A 19698-nucleotide genomic window follows, 5' to 3' on the forward strand; every position below is an offset into this window, starting at 1 on the left:
GAGTTGAATCAGCCTGCTGCATCATACCCAAAAGAAAGAAATTTATGTAGAGGAAAGGGGAGTGGATCCTGTATAAATAACAAGGATATGGAAATCGCTAAGCTCTTAGCAGTGAGCTCAGGGAATATCTCCTAGAATTTCTTTAAATGCTTTCCATTTTGTGACAGTGTTTTGGATATCTTTGGAATATATTAAATTCCTAGACTTATAATAATATACTTTTCATAGGTCTTTTTAAAAGTTTCAGCAGACCGGGTCAGCCTTTAGAGGGAAATATAACTACTTTTTTTTGTCTCTGCTCCTGCAAATGCTTACCCAAGTGCATGACTTTAAACAGAAGACTCATCTCATTTACTGTAGCGTGAATGCTAACAGTATGCTCAGAATTATGGTGTCTGTAGTCACAGGCGTGAGGCTTTCTCAATATAACCTATTTGATACTTATTGTTTAGATAATCCATATCATATCTAGTACAAAAATCACAGAGAATGGTACATGAGTATATGCTGAGCTATGTATTTAAAGTGTATATTTTCACTATCTATGCACAAGAATAATATTATATCTTATGATATGAGTAAAAAAATTCTTCATTATGCTTTCTTTTAATTCTTTTTACCTCTGTCTTATTTAGTTCTGGATACTAGCATGAAATAGTATTTAAGTACACAGGTTGTGATGTACAGCTTTTCAAAACTTCACTTGGGAAGTACATTCCCATACTCACAAGACATACTTTCTCCTTGTACTTCGGTTACTAAAGGACCAGAAACAACTTTTATGCATTGAACTACAATTATCATCACTGATGATAATGCCAGGCAATTTCCCATGTCTGTATTGCCGGACAAGCTCAAAACAACACAGTATGAAAGGAAGTATATGACAAGTCTGGGAAACCCTTTCTGTATATTAGTGGAAGCTTTCTGTCTTCCAGATCCCTTTGGAAGCAGATTTCTCCAGGTGATGCTTTTGCAGGCTGAGAGAAGAGTAAATCATTTATGTAGACCAGCACAACATGAATCATTAGGTAAAGTGAGCACAGACAAATGCTTGTTTTAAGCCAAACCAAATACAGAGTAGAAACAAACAATATAGGCCATCCTCACATGACAGTCAACTTTGTTTTGAGAATCAGGCTCGAAAAATATTTAGTAGGGCCATATACAAGTGTAGCTGCTTAGTGGCAATTGCAAGCAATCCTTGAAATTTCCTTTTGTGTTCAGAATTCTTCCTCTTTCTCCCTTATTTAAACTGAAATGATAATTTATAAACATATCTCAATTGTTACAGTTTGTTATATCCATGGTCTTGACATCACCTAGAGCTATTGGAGTAGGAAAAAGAGGCATGTCCACTTCTGCTGGAGGCATGTCTGTCTGTTTTCTGCTCAGTAACTCCAGAGTAAAAAGGCCAAGATATTTGTTAGGCTATGATGGACAGCATCCTGGTAGCACTGAACAAAGGACCAACTGCAGTGGTGTTTACACTCCCTGGTAACTGACATGGGGTTGATAAGCCAGTAGAACCTCTGACGTCTGAAAGCATTGGACTGTTAGAAATATAGAGACGTTTTTTTCCTTTTCTTTCAGTTCATGAATGTTGCTCCAAACACAGAAGAACACTCTTGATGTTCTTCCCGTCTGTTGTTTGAGAAATTATAATTGCTGAATGAAAAACGTTTAAGTTGCAGTTTTATTTTTGCTGTAACTAAAATATCAATTTTCTCTCCATGATTGCTTCTTACTGAAATCATACACAAAATAATTTTCATAAATCTAGGGCTTTTGTGTGTCCAGAAAACAAGTATAAGACGACCCACTCTCTGTTTTTAAAACTACTATGTGGCACAGAAAACACCCTGACTGAGGGTACTTCACCACATCCCAAGATTGTCGTGTTCTTTTTTATAAACCTCTTCAGAAAAGGGGTGCTCTGTGTGTGTGTAGAATGAAAAAAAAAATTGTGTGATGGAATGACATAATGATTTATATCTTGGTAGCAAACTTTATTGTTTCAGATCATACTGATGGCACTCAGTATATTGTTGAATGTGCTGAGAGCATAATTACACGATGATACTTCCATCATTACTGTCATCACTGTATTTTGCCACCTTGGGAGTCAGCATGCAAAGAAAAAAGATTACAGCACTCTTTCAAGCTGCACCTTTTCAACAGTCTCTGCTCATGTGAGTCCACAAAACCAGCTGCTGCTCACTACAGAGTCTGCAGGGGCAAACTGTTATAAATGCTCTGAGATTTGGCATGTTATTTACAATGAATTATGCAAATCCTAGGATTTCTACCTCCTTTATTGTGTGAAAAGAGGGGTCAATCATACCAGTCATACTTGAGTTAACATCCTTCTGATCCCAAGACCATTGCAGTTCTTGACAGGACAGCTTATGCTTTCTACAATTGTTCCTGAAGGTCTCCAACATAATATTACATTTGTGACTTGTTTCTTACTCAGAACCAGATAAGACTCACCCTTTTATTTCTTTTTTTCCTCAGAATCTTGAAAAACAAACAGCTTCCAAGTATTCGCTATATGTCACCTCCTTCTGAGATCAGTCTGACACCTTGCAGCACCAAAATGAATTGGATGTAGGCAGGGAGATGTGGAACAACGCATAGCCAACCAAGCAGTTAGGTTCTGAATGTCATTATCAAGAAGAAATATTCAGTAGGATATCCCATGTTTATCACCGCTCCCTACTTCAGTGCCTCTAGTTTCTAAAGGATATCTTGTAGACAGTGTCAGTATATTGTATGGTATTTTACTACAGCCTTCTTCTCAATGAGTTGAGCAAGAGTGTGCTGACCTGCCTGGGATCTTGAAAAAAGGCAGCTTAGGTAATATTATCTCCTTCCCCTTTCCTCCATTACATATATATATACAGCAGTGTCCATCTGGAATGAAAGATGGAAGGATTTGGGAGATATGCTGATGACAGAGCTGTTTGGGAAAAGAGAGAATGAGGTAAATCTGGAAAAAAGGAAAAGGGTGAAAGAGGAAATAAATGAAAAGGTAACCCAGGGTCTTGGAATAGAACAGAGAAGCTGGAATTTGGGAGAGATTTAAGGAGAAGAAAGCATAGGCACTTGACAGAGAGAAAGGAAGCATTAGAACATGTAGGAAGTAGATGATTCTGGAAAGACGCTGTATATGGAGAATGAAAAGAGAATGACAGCTCCAATGGGAGGAAAAAAGCCTATTTAAGCATTGCTGCAAACCAAAAAACAGTTCACAGAGGCAAATCAAGAGGAGGGAAGTTGAAGTAAGTCTGGAAATGGGACAGTCTCTATTTCTTTGTCTTCTTTTTTTTCTTTAATTTTAAAATCAGAACTGCATCCTGAATACACAGAACCTACTAGAGATTAAAAACATGAATAATATTGCTATCATTCCATAAACACTGGAGTTGAAATTTATTACCCCAGTTGTGTCCTTTGTGCCTTCTCAGTGAAGGAAGTGAATGAGAAAATACCAGCAAATTCTTAGGTGGTGGATTTAATTTCCACCAATTCACACTTGTGCTGGCTTGGGCCTATATAAAAAATTATATACAGGACATTGAACTATACTGGCATCCTAAAAAGATGTCTGCTAAAGTTCATAATGAATGGGTGGTCATTTTTATAAAAGAACTTTGAAAAGGTTTTTTCTATTGTTGAGAAGAAAATCCTCTGATTGGAAAATTGTGACTAATATGCGATTTCCCTCACAGGGCTAATTTAATGTGGAAAAGTGCTTTTCAACGTTGAAAACCAAAGGATTTGCCACCCAAGCTTGTTAATAATCTGAAGTCAATAAACCAGATTTAATCTTTCCATTCCTTTTTCATGAATAACTTTTTTGGCTAAAATATAGATTTTTCTCGTGGTCCTAATTTCTGTTTTAATTGAATTACAGAGGATGAAAATTATTAGAGAATGTTGTGCTGTGAGCAGATTTGTTTGGATAATGTGGTTTTAACACCTCTAGTTCTGTCCAAAATACACAGTCCTCCTTAAAAGGATGTGACACTGCATAGCTAGCTTATATAGCATATTCTGTAACAGTAAATGTTGAGTGGACTTGCATTCAGTGATTAATGGATGCATGGAAGGAAACAAACTGAAACAATGGAAAGGTAATATAAACAGGGTGCTGTATTTTTCCAGTTTTGGTGGAATTCAGTAATCTATTTACACAGGTCAGTCAAGGTCATACTGTAGAAATGTTCATCCTAATATCAGAATTCCTGGAATTTGCGATTTTTTATATTTTACATTGAAAATAAGGTGAACACAAAGCTCAATGAAAGAGCTGGATTAGTAGCACTTTGCACTAAAGTTGTCAGGAGTTTTTACTTAGATTACCTTCCAAATAAACTTGCACCTATCTCTGGAGCAACTGTGTTTGTCTGGAAATGAGAGAATAATTTGTTTTTCCATGAAGTCCTTGACTTGAACATAATTATCCAATATGACACGATTTTTGTAATGTGGACAGTTGCCCACTTAAAGTTGAGCGGAAACTCTTCCTAGACATATACCATTAATCTTTCCTGTATTTCTAATTAGTATTCACATTCCCTGAAGCAGAGTTGGGGGGGGCGGGGGGGAGGTGGTGAGGGAGGGGGAGAATTACTTTGGTGGAATCTGTACAAATTGTTTGGATTTAACAGAAAAGGTTTAAACTTGGCCATCCTGAGACAGACTTAAATGCAAGACAGAAGATGATAGGGTCCACTCTACTAAAAAAAATAATAATTCTTCTTTTGGTACTGTAGATATTTATCAGTACTATTGTTGAAATATTTATAGGCCCACTGCACTAATGACTTTAAAATATTAACTATAAGTATCTGTAGGGAGAGAGAGATGTTGAGCATAATTTTCTTTTATGTTTTTCTTTTCCTTTTTCCCATTCTATCTTGCAAAGTCTCATAATGTAGCACCTCTTCTAGGACAGTCCATATCTTGCCTTCCAATGCTTGTCTATGTTTCTTGATTTACTAGAAGAAAACAGGCAACATGAGAGGAATGGAGAAACACTCCCTTGCTCGGATGACTGAGCAGGTTATCCCATAACACCCCTAGATTCAAGAAGCAAAAGGTTCAAAGTTAGGAAATAAATAAATTAAAACTTGTCCTTCTCCTCCCTACACCCCCTGCTCAGCGCACAGAAAGTACAGCACTGCCACGTATGATATTGTGATCTGAACATCCTTGAGGTTTAGCAGGAGGGAATAATCAGATTTATGAGGCTTCCCTTGGACCAGACCAGTTGCTGCTAGTTTGTGAGATTCTCTGTTTTCTACAAAGCGTTTTTTGGAAACCTTTCATATAAAAGAAGCTACTTAAACTAAACAGTGGTGTCTCCATAGGAACTAGAAGTTGGTTTTCAAATGAAAGATTTAACAAAATCTTTGAGTTTTGTGAATCAGTTATAGCATTAGTATCTTCTTGTTCCAGAGCTTAAAAATACATGAATTCAGTTACTTGCTGGCAGAACTTACATCAAGTAGTGTTACACAGATTGGGTTCTCTGACCCTATAGGTGCAAAATGGTGCCTTTAGTCTCCCTAGTGCATGTTTGAGCAACTGTGAAATAATCACACAGTAACACATGGATTCTCTTTCCATTGATTGTTGTAAAAGGTGTGAACTAGCAAGCTGTCATTTGGCTATTGATTTTACTTTATTTTCCTATTCTGTTATTGGAAAGTATTCCTGATACTCTAGTCTTTACTGTCTTTTCCCATCATCGAAATTTAGGGTACCTTCTTCACATGAAGGCTACATTTCGAAACCAGAAGAAAACAAAGAACAAAAAAAAAAAAAAAAACCTATCTACTGTACTATATTCAAATTGAAAGCAAATCTTGATACAGACATCCTGCACCTGTGGATGTACATACATTATATACATATGCATGATTTCTTAAGAAAAATACCACCACATTCTGTTCTGTAGTCTGTATCTTCTTTCTAAATTGTTAGCAGAGTTCTCACAACATCTGAGATACTCCAAGAATTCTAGAAGTAAAAGACAAAACTGTCTATCTACAAATTTTATTTACAGCTTTCCCTACATATGCTATTTTCAGTTTGTGGCACACACTGTGGTGCGCTCTGATAAAGCTGATCCTGCTTCATCATCTCCAAGTCCCTGCAGAATTTAAGGTACTCTGTGATTAATTACTAGTTTTCTAGGCCTCTTGCTCCTTTTTGTTAAAAACCCCACAAAACAACAAATGTACAAAGAGCTGGTAAAGTAGCTCCCCAGGCAGTAGAAACAACCAAGCCTAATTTTTTTGTGTGCTGCACCACCTGATTCTTCCACCCTTTTCCCATCAGCTATACTGGGTCTGTAGCAGGATGCGGTGTGAATAGCTCAGTTGATGAATGTGCTGGGAAGAGTATGTGGACCAGCCTGCTCATATCCTTTGTCTATCAAACCTCTATTTCCACAGAATTAGAAGAGGATTTGAGAATGCATGACACAAGACCTCAATCCTTCTCAGAAATTAAATTAAAAATGTGCTGGCATATACAGAAGTTGTTTGGAACACCAGGGAGATCACACAAGTGAATAAAGCCTCATCTTTAAGGCAGCAGGGGAAAAAACAAACAAACAAACATACATACATGGCAAAAATGATCATAAAACCCCTATACTTAAAATCACGTTCTTCTCTATACCTCTGGCTCTACCTACCTAAGTTTAATGACTTAAAATATTTATATGAATCACAAATATTTACAAGATAAACACAAGTACTGAGACTATCTACTGAGGTACTGTATCAGCATTTAAAAGATGTGTACTCAAACTGTGTTAGCTGGATAAATTTTTACATATAGATAACACACATTTACTTGTCTGGTAGTGTGTTATTATCTTTAGTAATAGGAGTTCAGAGTGTCTGTGCCTTATAAATGAGAATTTTCAAATATCAGTACAGAAACTCAGAATGTTTCTCATTATCATTTCGTAAGCCAGTGCCTAACATATGCATTAATGCGGTTTTGTGACAAATCATCAGTTAGATTTCAGGGGAAGGCAACTAAAGTGTAACCTTTCTCATCCCCTCTACTCCCACTCCCCTTCCTGATCTTGCTGTGTAGTAACCCAATGTCCATTGGTTCCAGTTGTTAATGGAATGTCCTACTGTGCTAAAGAGCTTAGTGGGATACCATTTACCAGGGATGCAAGCAACAATCCGAGGCAGAACAGCCAAGAGTGGAAAGTAATACTGTACACTATTAATAGTGTATTATTTAGTACAGGAAATTCATGAGACTGAGACATGAAAGAGTATGTATGGTTGGTCCTTGCAGAGTTATGGCAAAAGTCCATGTATGGTCACAAGCAGGTATTCAGAAGAACAGAAGGAAAGTCGACCTGTTTCTCTTCCTCTGCTACATCTTTTGAGTTTTAAGCTTGCAAGCACATCCTGTGCTTTACATCGAACTTGAACTACTGGTATGTAGCCTCAATGAGGACGCAGAAGCAGCTGCATGAGCAGGAAGGACAAGGTTTGAACAGTTAATTTTGACTGATGAGAGAAAGATCTCTTTTTATAACAAGTGAGGGAATACATGATACTTAATTCCAAGTGACATAAAAGACCCTTCTTCCTTCTACCTTAAAAAAAAAAAAAAATAAAAAAATAGAAGACTTGTATCTTCCAAACTTAGTTTAAATAAGACCTTAGAGCTTGTTCAGCGTTTTACAGGAAACATTTTAAGTTAATAAAATGTGTAAATGTATTTCCAATTCAGTGCTGTTCTAACCTCAGAGTAACGTACTGTTGCAATCTGGGCAAAAATAGATCAGTGTAACACGCCGTGTTTGAGATTTTTACATATTTTGGAAAAAAAACCCCACGCCAAAACAGTAAGTAGTGTGTAACAAATGAATGTGCTATCTCCTCTTAACAGGGAAGGAATATTAAAGGTGTATTACCAAACCATATATATATATATATATATATGTATGAATATGTGTACACCACTATCTTAAGTATAAAATTTATGCTACTGATAATAAGTGACAAGATGCGCTACAGCAATAGTAAGTACAGTGTTTTAATGCTGCTTCATGAATTTAGGTTAATACTTTCTTTTGCTTTAGCAAAACCGAGGAAATCTTATAAATAATATTAACAAAATCTGATTTTAACAGTAGCATAGAAAGAAACAGTTATTCCTAGTGTGTACTGCGATGCTGACTGAAAAAAAAGAAGAGCTACACAACTTGCTGATGGTACTAAGATAAAGGAAAGCTACAAACAGTCCCAAAACTCACATCCACATTGTGATACCACATGAAAAATATAAAATGCATGGGTTTATTGCTCAATTTTTCAATGTCACACAAGGATCACAGCATGAAGAACACTAAAACAGCTAAGCATACCGATAAAAACTGCTGGGACATAACATTAAACCCTGATATACATATTTAGTATTGCCATTTTAAAGCAAATGCAGCCCTGCAGTCATTTGAGTTAAGGGGGCAAAGGTGAGGATTTAATTCTTGCTTTTTTTAACCACGTTTATTATGATAAAGATAAAATAGCGTATTGCCCGGCTTTTGATTTTTGTTTTACTTTGAAGCCAGAGTTGCTTATTGAAAAGTTTGTCTTTTATTGGATAGCTCTTTTTGACAAGATAAAAAATAGTCATCCATGCAACATTTCATATATTTACCTTTTCATATGAAAAAAATTTTACAAAGTCATTTGGTATTTTGAAAGATACTATTTCAAAATGACTAGGTCTCCTTTAAGTCTAAGATTACTTAGGGGACCATTTTTTGAGGTGGCAGCATCAAAAGGATTATGGCAATTTATAGGACTTGGGAAGAACAAAGTTTATATTCACTTCTGTCAGCCTTCATGTTGGCAGCGCTGCCTTCCAAGGAAGGATAAAATACAATTATAAGATAGAGAATACCCAAATCCCTCTCCTCTGCAGAAATAGTAGCAATGATCTGCAATGGACTTTGCACGGACCTTGCATGGACCACCATGACTGATTTCAGCTTGATCAAGTTGCAGTAGGTCAGTGCTCCACTCAGGACAGGAAGCACAAGGCTGGTCAACGCTGCACCTGCAGCTCCCTACGCACGGAATCCAGTAAGCCAGCTTTCGTGGCATTGATACTAAAGGGCTCCCATAACCGTAATGACTGACTAATATTTACTGTGTTTAATGCTTTACTCCCGTTTTACACAGGAGGAACTGTGGCATGGGGAGCATATGCTCCAGGCTTCTGGATACAGTTAGAAGCCAACGGTGAGGTTTCCCAAAGCACTTTTCACATAAATCCTATTGTTGTCACTCAGATCCTATGCACTGCTCTTTCTTTGCAGAGGATTATACAGGATGGGATAAGAAAAGCTGGAGCCTTTCTTTAGCCCCTCGGCACGCCACCGGTTGCGCCGAGCAACATGTGGTGTCACTCAGCAATTCGACAGTTTTTCAGGAACTAGGGACTTGCCATAGACAGGCAGGACTACATACACACCGCTTTGTACCTCCCCCCTCGGGCTGGCGCATCCCTGGGTGCAAACCGGGCCAAGGAGCCTTGGGACCCCCCCCGGATTCCACTCGCGCAGGGAAGTTTGTTAGTAGGGGATGACGCGGAGACAGGGGGCAGCACCCGCACCCCGCGCACCTTGCACCCCCACGAGGTCGGTGTGGCTGTGGCCGCACCGCGGGAGGTGCCCGGCCGGGCCGGCACGGTGTGACGTCACCCCCCCCCTCCCCCCCAACCGCCCGGCCGCGCGCTAGGGTGCGCGTGCGGTGCCTTTTGCGCGGCGCGTAGCTCCCTCCCGCGCCCGGCCCGCCTGGGGCCACCCTCCCCTCCCCTCCCCTCCGCACCCGCACACACCCGCACACGCACCGAGCGCGACAACGTGCTTTTCCCACCACTTGGGGCCATGCGGCTCCTGTGATCCTCACAGCGTTAAGAGGATTAAAAGCAAGCCAACCAAACCAAACAACAGCCAACAGCCCAAACCCCGCTACAGCAAACCCGCTGAACGACCGACCGCTGCCTGCAGCCGGCAGCGCACCCCCGGCATTCCCGTCCCCCGCCGGAGGAGCGAGGCGGGCTGCGGGGAGGGTTGGTCGTGTTCCGGCTCCCGGGATCGGTTTTTGGTGATTTTCATCTGCCCTCCCCGTCCCCTCGTGCCCCCTCCCCTTCCCCCCTCCCCCCGTCGTGTCCTCTTGCCTCGCTTTTGTTTGCACTGCACTTTTTCTGGCGGAGAGGGCGGGAGAGTGGAGGGGGAGCCCGGGTGGGCGACCTCGCTGCTATTTGTAGCGAAAGAATCGGCTGAACGAGGCGAAGGAAGAAAAGGAAAGGAGAGGAAAAAAAAATAAAAAAGAAGAGCGAAAGGGGGAGGAAGAAGGAGAGAGAGGGAGGCGGAGGAGGAGGAGAAGAAGGAGGAGGGGAAACGGAGCAGCAGCTCGGGAACAGAGAGCGCGCCCGGGAGCAGCAGCAGCAGCCGGCGCCGCCGCAGGAAGGAGAAGAAGAAGAAGAAAAGAAGAGCAGAGAGGAACAGAGCAGAGCGGAGGAGAGGTGGCGCTGGCAGGAGGAGGCAGGCAGGGAGCTGGCTCTTCTGGATGCTGGATTTTCGGACTCTCGTTGACTCTCTCCCGCTCCCCGGCCCCGGACTGTGAGAGACAAGCACCAGCGCCAGGCAAACAGCAGCGGGGGCTCCACTCTTAGCTGCTGTTGTTGCTGCTGCTGCTGCGGGGCTTGGATTAAATCGGCCGACCCGGAGACGAGCCGGAGCAGCGGGAGGAGGTAGCGGACTGGCAGGCGGCGGCTGCGGCTGCTGCTGAGACCGGGGGAACAGCATGACCAGGTAACTGCCCCGCTCCTGACCCATTTTCCCCTCATGCCGCTGCTCCGTCTTTACCGCCTCTTTCGGAGCGTTTGCGCGTGTGAGCGCGCATAAAGATGTGTATGTGAGCGCGCGCGGGTGCTTGTGTGTGCGCGTGCGTGTGTGCAGCCCAGCTCACACGTGCCTCACGCACAGCTCTCCCCCTCGTGTGCCCCGGGGCTGCCCCCGGGCGCTGTCCGCCGCCCCCTCCTCTCTCCGCCGGGTTTGAGCCCGGGCGCTGGGCCCCTGCTCGGGAAGCTGCGGTGCGGGGACGGGGGATGGGGCAGGGCGAGGGCAAGTGATGGATCGGAGCCGACGTTTCCACTGAACGCCGCTGTGCACGAGCGGGGGGGGGGGGGGGGGGGGGGAAGGGCTACACTAGTCACACGCCGGCTGTTGGCTTTGGCGTGCGAATTATCGGCGCTAATTATTTCGCTTATTCAAAGGGGTCGGGAGAAGGGGGAAGACAGCGGGCCTGAGAGGCGAGGCTCCGGCCGCTGGGACGGCGTGAGGGGCCGAACGGCCGGTAGAGACCCCCGGCAGCGGTCCGAGGAGGGCTCCCTCCTCGTCCGCTCCTCCTACTCTTTCTCGTTCTCTTTCTCCTCTCTCGGCGGAGCGGGGAGACACGGAGATGCGAAGCTTTTCACAGGTTAGGCTTTTAATTTATTTGTTTACTTTCCCGCAACGACTTGAAGCATATCGGGCTGGAAACTCAGTTTTCTGAGCGCTTACAAAGGGGCTCTTGAATTTGTTCTGCAAACTTAGCAGCTCCCTCTGCGCCGTCTGCCCGTGCGAGCAGACACTTCTCAGAGCTGCAACCGGGCTCTCCCAGGCCGGCAAATGAAGCAGTTTTCTCCCACCGAATTCGTATTTTGCCGGCTTTTTACCCCCTCGCTCCCTGACAGGACTGTATTATTTCCTTTTTAAGCGATTACTACTCACCCTTGCATGTATGGCTTTTGAATGCCTCTTCCTCCGTGTTACTTCTCCAGACTGCTGTCATGCGTATTTTATTCTCTTGCCTGGCCTTTGTACAGTTACTGCCTCGTGGAAGGGTAGCAGCTTCTTTACCATATTCTCAGTTTCGACATACATAGAAGGGTCAATTTATTTACACAGAACAGTTAGGGTTTTCTGTGTTCCTTCACTTGTCGCCTGAGACGGCGTTGCATTGGAGATGAGTGTGTAGATGCTGATTTGCTTTGGAGTTTCCTATTTGCAGACAAGAGTGTTTCTGGATGAAGCCTGTATTCCCTTAAATTTAGGATTAATGTGGGAAGTTACGATTGTCTTCTCCTTTCAGCGAATCAGCCTTGCAGAGATCGCTTCCAACATACCTTCTGTACAGACACAGGCAACTTCTGTAATATCGGGACATTTATTGGGGATATTGATGCAGAGATGGTAAACGTGTATACACCTTATTTTTCCTTCCTCTGGTATCTGCCAGTGGTTTGTAATCTTACAATGGTCAATACTTTCTTTTCTTGCTGTAAAAGTGTACAGTAAGTGACACCATTTTCTCCTGGGCTGGGAGCACGCAAAGATCCTACAATTCTTGTTACTGAATGGAGCAACTCTGAAGAAAAAAAAAAAAAAGAAATTCTGCCCTCTTCTGAATGCTGTCATGTGTACTTGTGTCTTACTTCTGATGGCAATTTTTCGGTAGGTTCTTTAAATTTCATCTCGAGATCTGCTATTACTTCTTTTTTAATCTGTGAAATTGACAAAGTGGTCAGTTTAGTAAATTCAGCTGTCAAATTTTGCCCAGTTGAAATAGTTAAAAGCTGTAAATACGCTGGCATGGGATTTTTAGGTTGCGGACTGTTGCATAGAAGGGAAGAAGGATTTAATAAGAGGGTTTTTACAAGACTAGCTTTCCAGTTTTAGTGTTGTCACTAGTAGTAATATGGTGGAGTATATTTAGTTTTCTCTCAATGCAGAAATGATGTATAGCTTTTCTGTATCCACTTAAAGCATTGAAAGCTTTGCCTAAGTCGAAGTCTTCTACTCTTAGGAAGGAACTAAGAAATTCATTATGGTTGTGTGTGCTGTGGCAAGCTGTCAGGAATGGTGTGTGGAAAGGAAAGTGGTATCTCTGTATTTCTAGATTTCAGGAATGTGTCTTAGGACCTGCTTTAGACCCATCAGTCATACTAGTTTTAAAATGAGCACTAAAGAGTAATATGAATTAAGCATTCTGCTGTGATGGTTATGTAACTCAAACACCAGCCCTGTCAGTGAACTCAGTGATAGTAAACTGGTGCTTCATCTGAGGAGAGGGTTTGCAAGAACAGACTTGGGGGTGTGTGGAAGAATGAAGCAACTGGTGATCTAAGTGTAGTCAGTGTTTCACCTTCCATTTGTAAAACTGCCCTTCATTCCTATGTTTGAATAATGCAGGGACCAAAACTGTACAAGCTGAATGGTAGGAATCCCCCTTCATCTGCTGCTGTGTGTGCGGGGCCACTAGGGGCCTGTATAAACTGCTCTCATACAGCAAATACCAGTATGTGGCATATGCTCACTCTTTCACAAGACGTTTTTTACACAGGTGCCTAGTGTCAAGAGCAAAATTGCCAGTTATTTATTCCTTACTTGTGAATGAGACTGCAGTTAGTTAGGAAATGCATGCAAATTGTGTATTATTTAGGATTTTTTTACCCTACTCCATCTATTTCCCCAGTTTTGTGGTGTCCAATATAGCTCTTTCCTCCCTGGTCTCCTGACTGCAATGGCAGTTAGGGATGAATCCCGACCTGGGAAGTGCAGATTCTGGGCAAAGTCAGATTTGAGTGTCTCCCCACATTTCATATTTTCTGCAACCTGAGAAAAATCAGATTTGTTGCCTGTGTGTTTCTTCTATTAGGTTAGTAATGGTACTGTTCCATGCAAGTGTAGGGTTAAAAGATAAACTAAACAGGATTACTTCAAGGCAGGAACAGACATAGATTGATGGTGTATTTAAACTAGCTTTGTAAGTGTTATGTAAGTTTTGAGAGTATGGCAGCTCCAAGGCTTTGGCTGGAGTGTAGTCAGCATTTATGGGATGTGGGCTGAAGATGCACTATGTGTTTTTGAGTATCAGTTTCGGAAATTTAAAATCCACCAGGCATAGCATTCTCTATAGACGTTAAGCAATAAGGTCAAGTATGCTTACATTGCTCCATTGTTGATTTTCAGTTTTTCAAACTGACAAGGGAGACAATTTGTAAAAGAGTACAGCTGAAATATTTGCATATTGGATTTCCTTAAAAAATGAACTTCTGTTACTAAGCTGTTTGAAAATTCTCATTTAAAAGGATTTTCAAGCTGAATCACAGGAAGGTCATACAGTCAAAATGCAGTTTCCCTATGCTATGTTAATTCTTCAGTAAGCTGTCTTTAAAACAGCGGAGTTTTATATATCATGGGGTGTTGGGCCAGTTATATTAAGAGTTTTTTTGACATATTACGGACAACAGTTTTGCAAATATTGACTGAGTTTAGTCTTCTGAAATGTGCATTTAAGTCCTTAGGTACAGTCATGATGAAATGTAACGAAATTGATTTTAAAGGTCTTCTCAAATGATAAACATCTGTTCAAAACTGTAAGTCTTACTGAGTGTCAGTAAACCACAGCAGTGTGTCTGAAATGCAGAGGATAGGCATTTCATATGCACTTTGGCTATCAAGAGGAGTAATGCTGTACAGGTCTACAAATCATTGTGTTTCATTTCTGTATAAGATCACAGCAATTTCTAACCTTTTGTTCTTCAACAAGTTGAGAAAAGGTATAGGTATTTGTTGTTTTAAGTTGTGTTAGAGTCACATAGTGCTGTTTGTTGTAACAGGACCTTAATTATATTGTAATTCTATTTTAAAACAGTTGGCATAGCGCGGTTAACATACAGTATTTTTATAAAAACTCTCAATTTCACATACTCTGCAAGTTTTTATTTGCTTAATCATTGTTTTCATTGGAAAAGACCTTAAATTAAGCTAATTAATGAGTGTAATGACAACTTTGGCAGCCTAAAGCAAGAATCGATGTTTAAAAATACTCTCCTTCATATACTATGAATGATTTACCAAGCAGGACCAGAGAGGAAGTGTTATTTCTCCTGGTGATCTACTACGGTGAAAGCCTCCAGTATAACTGGAGAAATCTGTCGGTATAGAGAAAGATCGCATGAAAGTGCTTTGCCTGTAAATTCCTTTCCAACAACCTTCGCTTCACTTGTTTAAGCCTCTGTGCACTGATAGAACCATATGTCTCTACTATTGTACAATTTTAACTTACATTTCATAAGCTCAGATGGCTTTTGGTTGGTGCTTGATAATATTTAATAAAACATTGCATGTTTGTGTCTCTACTATAGGGAGTAGAGAGCTGAAATGCGGTCAAAATAGAGTAAAAATACAAATGGATTGTTTGCAAAACCCAAATTGAATAAATTATTACGCAAATACTGAAAGCATTCCTTTTTAAAACCAATGATATTATTATTCAGGTACTTTCCATTCATAAAAGCGGCAATTCACACCAAATACTCCCATTTATCAGCTTGTTTTTAACTACATAAGCAAGTATACATAGTCTTTCCTTCTGTAAGATAAAAAGACTTACAGCTTTAAGTGTCTTATGCTCATATGCCTTGACAGCCTTCTCCATAAGCTTAGTAGCACAATAATAAAGAAAAAAAAATTGATCTTTCAGTTAAGTTCCAAAACAGGTGTTCGTAAAAATTTTGTAAATGTAAATCTGGATGTTTGTAAAAATCAACTCCCCCGTTTATACTTGTGTGCCTGATTGTGTGTCTGTTACTTGCTGGGATTCTATGTGTTCTTTCAAATACAAAGAATGTGCAGAAGACTTCCTCCTTCTCAGCCAGTTGAAAATGATGGAATTTTAGTTGCTTTGATTTATTATACCAGACGACATGCCCTAATATACTATCATGCCTTGTGCTGTGCTTCTTCATAGTTAAGCATAGTGATGTTATTTGAGTTTTTCAGTAATCTTTCAATTATTGGAGTCGCTTCACTGGTACACAAATTAATTTGTTGTTTGCAGACAGTCAAAATGGATATCCTGGTTAGTGCCAGCTGAACTGCTCGCATATTGCTGTAGATAATGCATACTTTTTCCCCAAGCTGTGTATTAAATGCAGTATGTGGAGTACTGCAAGCAAGTGTATTCCTCTTTCTTTTACAGTTCTTAGTGTCTGGAAAATTAGGTGTCTGTAAGTTGGAATTCAGTAAGTGGTGTGTAAAATCGGTCTTTTTAGATTGCAGAATCGTCCAGTTCTCATGAAGAATATAGTCAGTCCCAGCCTGAAACAAATTTGATTGAAACAAATGTGGCTTAGGTCCTAAATTTGCAAATAGGTATACATTTTTCTTCCAAATTTGCTGAATTCCATTTTGGTTCGGTGTTTTGCCTTGGCTTATTCACTGGTTTTAGGGCAGAGTCTGGCTTTTTGTTACTTGCTTTGACTCACTGAGAGGAAATTCAGATACATTTTAGTAACAATGTTACAGGCTTTCTGACCTTTAGAAAAATAATTGTTTGCTAAGTTCAAAATCAGTAATTCTGCTTGAATTCAATACTTACTGAATTAAAAAAATCTTAACTGCATTTTTGAACTGTCTGTAGGCAGTATTCTTTTATAAAGCTTTCCCAAAGAAAGCTGAAATTTGTTTGCAGGGAATAAAGAGACTGACACTTCTAGTATCTTCTCTCCTTTTTTCTCTCTTCTCTCTCTTCTCTCTTCTCTCTTTTCTCTCCTTCACCTTTTATGCTACATTTTATTAAAATCCTCTTTACAGGTGTACTGTGTATGAATACTTGCAGGAATTTGACTATCTTTTATTATTAAGCGAACAGCTATATTTAGCATGTGAGAAAATACAAAAGAAGGTCTCTGGTTACTTGATTAGAATTTTGTCTGCCTAAGTGTAGATAAAAGTCATTAATTTGTTGTGATGTACATGCAATGCGATATTTCTAAAACACTGATCAGGAACTAGGACAGGAAGTTTTATTTATTTATTTTCATTTGTTTGGGATGATAGTGTATCTTAGAAAGCTGCTTAACTGCTGCTCAGTGCAGCTGTCCTTCCTTGAAAGATTAGGTTTCAGGAGCAATGATGGATGTTGAATGCCTGTAGCCGGTTGTGGGGTTTGCTTTGAGGTCAGTGGTACCGATGGAGGATAGAAATTTACAGCCTTATGTCTCTACACCAAAGTAAAAGCATTTCTCAAGAAAAAAGCCCCAAACAACTAGTTATGTTCAGTGCTGAGCCTGTATTGTGGCAGAGTTCAGAAAGCTATTCATACTAGTGACAGAGTGAGCAGATTTGTGAATAATAAGGACAGATTTAGTAATGAGTATGCCCTCTTGTTTCACAGAGAGAATAGAAATAGCTATAAAAAGTAAATACAATAGTGTGACTTTATTTAGAACTTCTTACATACTATTTTAAAGTATGTTAACAAATTTGGAGTTTACACTGTTGACTTGTTATTTTGATTGTTTCAGACATTTTTAAAGTTTTTACCAGCTTGCTGTGCATGAACATACTCTCCTTTTTCACCTAAAAATAGAGTGTATTTTTTTTTTTTTTTCAATGGGAAAGAAAAAACCATGCTAAGCTTAACCAGGGCAGTGCTGATATTTGTCATTGAGGAAAGTGTAATTATTCATCAGGTAGAAAAGGCAAATGATAGTTAGTGTTACCTTGTGTAGTTTGGGTATCACAGTATGTATTGCTGATAAATATGTATAGTTTGGATAGCTCTAACATGTGGTTTCAGAAGTGTTACAAAGATCAGACTTTCGGACTATATTTATGGACTGCATGCCTTCCCTGAGCTTGAAGTTTCTTCCTGATATATAGAGATGTATTTAACTTTTCGAGAGTGAATCTTGGTAGAGAAAGGTGCACAACAAAACATGCTGTTTTATTGTGAAGTCTGCAAACCTTTTTTGACTTGTACCTGAATGGTTTAGGTAGTTTTTTCTGTCAAGCCTTCGAAGAGCTGTCCTAATAGGGTCAAAGCACTCAGTGGTTGGTGAGAAAGATTTCCTTTGAAAGCAGCATTGTTTGGATCAGATCCATAGTGCCATTGTGTCTTTGCTTAAATGATAGCAGTTTTTACCTCAGGCAATCCTAGCAGTGGTTAAATTCAAATACAGAGAAGAAAGCTTAATAAAACATCTGATGAATTGATTTATAGTACCTCATAAATTAGGGAGTAAGAAACATTATGGTAGAGAAATACGTATCCAGCAAGAATCATTTTAGAGCAGTTTTGCATCAGGGAAATGGCGTTTTGCCAGTACCTGTGTATTCTACTTACTGGCAGTGTGCCATCAACTTATTTGTAAAACCCTTTGCTTAAGTAATAGTCACTATTTACCAATTAATTTTACTATAAAAACCAGATGAATTCCATGATTAGGGTTTTTTGTTGTTTTTATTTTTAACCTATTTCATGAAGAATGGAGTTTTGCAGATTATCATTAAGTGTATCAATGACCTGTTCTTGATTAACAGAATTTTCCAAGAAGCAAAATTGTTTTGCTTACCTTGTTTGATGAGGTGGATATTTTTTGGTATTATTTTTGCTTGACACAAGAAGGCTTGAATTTCTCTGGTGTACATGGCATGTGAAAGACAAAATATGACTTTTTCTTAAAGAAATATTTGTCTTATTTGATATTAATAATCTTCTAAGTAAGTTTTTGGTGTTTTTTTTGGGGGGGGGGGTTAGGTGGGGTTTTTTATCTTTTTGGTAAAGAGAAGTGCGTAATAAGTGCAACTTTTTGTTGTCACTAAGTAAAATACATAGAATCTACACCTGTTTCCCATTTAACATTTTCAAAAGATGCCTTAAATGGTCCCTTGAAGTTTCAGCATACTGACTACATGAAAATTTTAAATATATCAAGGGCAGCAGATAATGAAGAGAGCATTGTACTTTCTAGTGGTAACAGGTGGCAGTGAATGCCTGCAGGAACAATCATACCTCTAAGAATCCTAGCATTTTTAGGGTTTAATTTTTCATGATTACAGCGAGTGGGAAAAAGTGCTAAATTACATCAGTAGTATCTCAGTTAGCTTGGAAATTTCTGGGCAGTTTTGGGCTGAACAGAGTAAATATTCTGTGTATCTAAAAAGGAAATGTTTATTCTCCAGCCATTTGGCTGTGCTTGATGGAACACATAGGTGTCCTTCTAGTCAATGTAATCCCTAAGAGGACACAAGCACTGTCTCCGTGGCTGATTTGTTCATAGGATTGCTTTGTTAATCTAGTGGGCAAGGGTAATCTTATTCCAAAGATATTAGAAAGCATGAAAATAACTACGGGACTTCTTGGAGATGTGTATCTCTCTATCTTGGAGTAATTCTAATTTACAGTATCAGTCAGTCTTTCTATCTTATAGTGGGGAGTATATAACCTGTGAAGGGTGCAGTGGCCTTAAAACTGTTGTTTCATCTTTGTTGATCTCTGCAGTAGTCCAGGTTACAGAGAGACATTAATAAAAAAATGAAAATAGATTGATACCTGTAGAAGAAAGGTGTGATGGGATTTTTCTACCATAATGATAAATGAGTTGCTAGAAATCCTTATATAGTAAGCAGTGCTTAACAGGTGTATTCTCTTAATAATTAAGCTCTTAAACTGTGTTACTGGTAGGCAAGATACATTTTCAACTTTCTGTCGTCATTGTTGCAAAGAGGTGAAGAGCTTGTCATTTTGATGCAAAATTTTTACTTTGCAGAGTTAACTTCATATTGCAGATGCCAGTCAGAAAATC

The sequence above is a fragment of the Lathamus discolor genome, chromosome Z (genome assembly GCF_037157495.1).
Source record: "Lathamus discolor isolate bLatDis1 chromosome Z, bLatDis1.hap1, whole genome shotgun sequence".
In the NCBI taxonomy this organism is placed as follows: Eukaryota; Metazoa; Chordata; class Aves; order Psittaciformes; family Psittacidae; genus Lathamus; species Lathamus discolor.